Source organism: Lolium rigidum, chromosome 7, assembly GCF_022539505.1.
Source record: "Lolium rigidum isolate FL_2022 chromosome 7, APGP_CSIRO_Lrig_0.1, whole genome shotgun sequence".
Classification (NCBI taxonomy): domain Eukaryota; kingdom Viridiplantae; phylum Streptophyta; class Magnoliopsida; order Poales; family Poaceae; genus Lolium; species Lolium rigidum.
In genome coordinates this window covers 29,274,783-29,279,293 of record NC_061514.1, presented here as the reverse complement: position 1 = coordinate 29,279,293, position 4,511 = coordinate 29,274,783, and positions in this window count along the sequence as shown.

Genomic DNA, 4,511 nt, shown 5'->3' with positions numbered 1-4,511 from the left:
ATCTGAAGCACAAGGTGTTCTGAACGTGGATCTAACCATAGGAAGAAAAACCATCCCTACGACGTTATTTATTGTCGATAGCAAGAGCACCTATGTTGTCCTGCTAGGGAGAGATTGGATCCACGCCAACTGTTGCATTCCATCCACGATGCACCAATGTTTAATACAGTGGGATGGAGATGAAGTAGAGGTCGTCCAAGCAGATGACTCAGCCGAGATTTCAACGGCTGGCATGAACGTTTGGGAGACGACAGGTCAAGAGCCACTCCCAGGCATCACTTTGGACGACTGCGAGCGCATCGATGTGACGAAGGACGGGGTGAGGCTGGTCTTATCCACCGGCCTGACCGTGTAACAAGAGCAAAATCTATGGACGTACGTGGCAAGGCCGATCCTTGTGATCGGCCCCAAGAAATAAAAAGGGATAATCTCGTCTCAAGCATGTCACGTAGTTATACTGAAGCAAGACCAAGATGTAAACCTTCATTGAGCAATTCAATCAACATGGAGGCCGATTCCAGCAATCGGCCAAAATTATCCTCACCATACGTTCTGCCCGTGTTCAACGTCGATCTAACGGGCAGCGGAAAGCGGGGATACGGGTTTACGTCGGCTGATGAGCTGGAAGAGGTCAACATTGGTCCTGACGGAGCCGATGTTCAAGTACAGTGCCTTGGCTAACTACAGAGCCGATATCTGCAGTTACCTGACAGATTCGGCTCGGGGGGCACCTAATCAGATGAACATGTGCGATACATGTGCAGTGAAATATTGGGGGCCGATAGAAAAATCGGCCCCAGTAAATTTTTTTTTCATAATGTACAACCGATGCACAGACATCGACTTTAGAACTAAGAAACAAAGCCGATGCACAGCCATCGACTCTAGTACAAATTACACAGGATCTACCAGCTGCGTGTTCGAGGCGCGGGTTTCGGCCAAGTCGGTCTTCAGTTCAGCTTCGAGGCCTTCTGCTTCCTCGAGGGAGTGAACGATGAGAGCTTCCTCAGCTTCAATGAGCTGTTTTTGTTGCCCGAAGCTTCTCTTCGAGGACCTCCAACCCTTTGCACAGGGTCGCCAGTTCAGCAGTGCTGTCAGATGTGTCAGTTTTGGCGTCCAAGGCAGCCTGTTGCTCATTAAGCCGTTGGCATTGGTCTGCAATATCGGCTTTCAACGGAAGAAGAGATGATCGGCTCTGGTGTTTCTGCTGTCGGTTTGGCCAAGTTGGCCACCTTCTCAACTACACTCGTAGAAGTTGCTAGGGCCAGAGTGGCGGATGGCATGGGTATCTCCTCGACTTCCCCATTGGAGGTGTCATCATTCTGCAAATGGAGAGGCTTGCGGTTCCTTGCAGGCTCTCTTGATGCATCGGCTCTCTGTGCGTAGGCTGCCCTGCCCCACTCTAATGGGAGTTTGGGAAACGACAGGTTCAGTGGCTGACCTTTTCTTGGAAGCCGACGGTGGCAAGTCTGGCTGACTCTGCGTGGTGGTTTTCTCAGAATTGCCCGAGCTCGAGTCTCTTCGATTGAACTGTGTGTCCTCACTAGAGTTTTCTTCAGTAGAGGTTTGTAGAAGAAATACAAGTATGCTGCAGAAGCCTAGAAGGATGGATCGAATCAGCCAAAGCGCGGGCGAAACTTACGTGCGACCTTTCTTCCCCTGGAGTAGGGCTTTGGTGTTTCAGAGTCTTCCTGGCAGCTACTTGCCTCACCGCTGTTCTCGCCTTGACTGAGTTCTCTTCCGAAGTCGCAGGTTACCATTTGAATAGACAATAGAGTTGGCCTTGCTCGCGTTGTGTGGCAAGGGCCGATGCGCTGCCATCGGCTCTTGGTGTGTTGACCTACTTTGACAATCGGCAAAACTGGGAAAAGGACAGGATCGGCTTAGAGATGTTTTCTTCATTAATAATAGGATTTCTTACAAAGAAAGAGCCGATTGCTCAAGGGAGGAAGAACAAAAGAAAGGTCTATTGACCAAACTGCCACTACTATTACTGGTCCTATGCCGGTAGTCCCTGATCTACGGGCCGTTGCTGCCCTCGTCGTCGTCGTCGCTGCCGCCGGCGCAGCTGCTGGCGGGCTCCTCGTCGCTGCTCCCGTAGCCCTCTACGGGAGCCTCGTCCTCCTCGTCGTCGTCGGAGTCGTCGTCGTCCCACCAGGCGCGGAGGCGCTTCACCGGCGGGTAACCCTCGAGGGAGTCGTCATCATCGTCTTCCTCCTCCTCCTCTTCCTCGGAGAAGGTATAATCATCCCAGGAGAACGAGTCGTCCTCGCTCTCCGGTTCCAGTTCCCCATCAGCAAGGAACTGGAGGTCTTCATCTCCGCTGGTCAAGGATTGGTCGTCCTCGGACCAGACGGAGGAGGCGTGGTCCTCCTGGTCCCACTCCTCCGGGGCGTGCTCGTCGTGCGCCGCCATCGAGCCGCCATTGGGTCCCACTCTGGCGTGGGTTCGCGGGAGGAGGAGGAGGAGGAGGAGAAGGACTGCGAGGAGAGATCCGACGAGGCGGAGGAGGAAGAGGAGGAAGACATTGCTCTGAGATTGGGGTTTCTTGGTGCCGATGGCCAGAGCAGAGCAAGGGGATGAAGAAGCAAACTGCTCGGTGTGGTTAAATAAAAGGGATATGGTGGAGATTCAATGCCACAGCAGTTTCCGAGGAAGTGGTGCCCTAAAAAAGAAAAAAAAGGGGTTGCCAGGTCACGCGGAGAAGTTGAGGAGGCAAGGCATCATGATGATGGGCACTGCGACGGTTCTACTCTGCCACGACATGACCCGACGAAGAAAAAAGCAGAGTGATTTTGGAATTGTCATTTCCAAAACCAGGGGGGCATGTGTTATCACCAGAATTTGACCGGATCAGAGGTGGGCCGCGATTAAGATGGGCTTGAAGAATATACCTGGAAGAAATACATGAATCGGCCTGGTATACAAAGTTTGGGCTAGTTTGCCCGTGTATCTGTAAATATAGTAGGATACGTGTCGGTTAGATAGAATTTGGCTCGTGCACGGTTGGGATTACTCCCACGTTAGAAAGTCTACGGACTATAAATATGTATCTAGGGTTATTGAGAAAGACAACAATCACGTTCATCACAAATCAATCTAGGCGCATCGCCAACCCCTTGTTTCGAGGGTTTCTTCCGGGTAAGTGATACGTCCCCGACGTATCCATAATTTCTGTCGTTCCATGCTTGTTTTATGACAATACTTACATGTTTTGCTTGCACTTTATGATGTTTTTATGCGTTTTCCGGAACTAACCTATTAACAAGATGCCACAGTGCCAGTTCTCGTTTTCTCGTTGTTTTTGGTTCCGTAAAGGCTGTTCGGGCAATATTCTCGGAATTCGACGAAACGAAGACCAAACCTCCTATTTTTCCCGGAAGCGTCCGTAACACCGAAGAAGAGTCGGAGAGGGGCCGGAGGGCCACCACACCATAGGGCGGCGCGGCCTGGCCCGGGCCCGCGCCGGCCCGTGGTGTGGCGCCGCCAGTGCCCCCTGCGCCGCCTCTTCGCCTATAAAATCCCTTTCGACCTAAAAACACCGTAACTCTTGACGAAACTCCGAAAGACTCCGGGCGCCGCCACCATCGCGAAACTCCATTCGGGGACATAAGTCTCGTCCCGCACCCGCCGGACGGGGAAGTGCCCCCGGAAGCCATCTCCATCAACGCCATCACCTCCATCATGCTCCGTGAGTAGTTCCCCCATGGACTACGGGTTCTAGCTGTAGCTAGTTGGTATTCTCTCCCCTATGTACTTCAATACAATGATCTCATGAGCTGCCTTACATGATTGAGATTCATCCGATGTAATCGGTGTTGTGTTTGTCGGGATCCGATGGATTGTTACGTTATGATTGTCTATCTACAAAGTTTATGAAGTTATTGTTGCTGCAATCTTGTTATGCTTAATGCTTGTCACTAGGGCCCGAGTGGCATGATCTTAGATTTGAGCTCTATACTTATTGCTTAGATTGTATCTACAAGTTGTATGCACATGTCACCGTCCGGAACCAATGGCCCCGAAGTGACAGAAATCGGGACAACCGGAGGGGATGGCGGTGATGTGAGGGACACATGTTTTCATGGAGTGTTAATGCTTTGCTCCGGTACTCTATTAAAAGGAGTACCTTAATATCCAGTAGTTTCCCTTGAGGCCCGGCTGCCACCGGCTGTTAGGACAAAAGATGTTGTGCAAGTTTCTCATTGCGAGCACGTACGACTATTATTGGAAAACATGCCTACATGATTAATGATCTTGATATTCTGTCTTAATGCTATTTCAATCCTATCAATTGCCCGACTGTAATTTGTTCACCCAACACTTGTTATTGGAGAGTTACCACTAGTGTAGATAGCTGGGAACCCCGGTCCATCTTTCATCATCATATACTTGTTCTACATGTCAACTATTTTCTGGTGCCATTGCTCTCATATTACTATTACTGCTGCTGTGTTACTGTTACTACTGCTCTCATATCACTGCTACTTTCACATCACCCCTGTTACTAG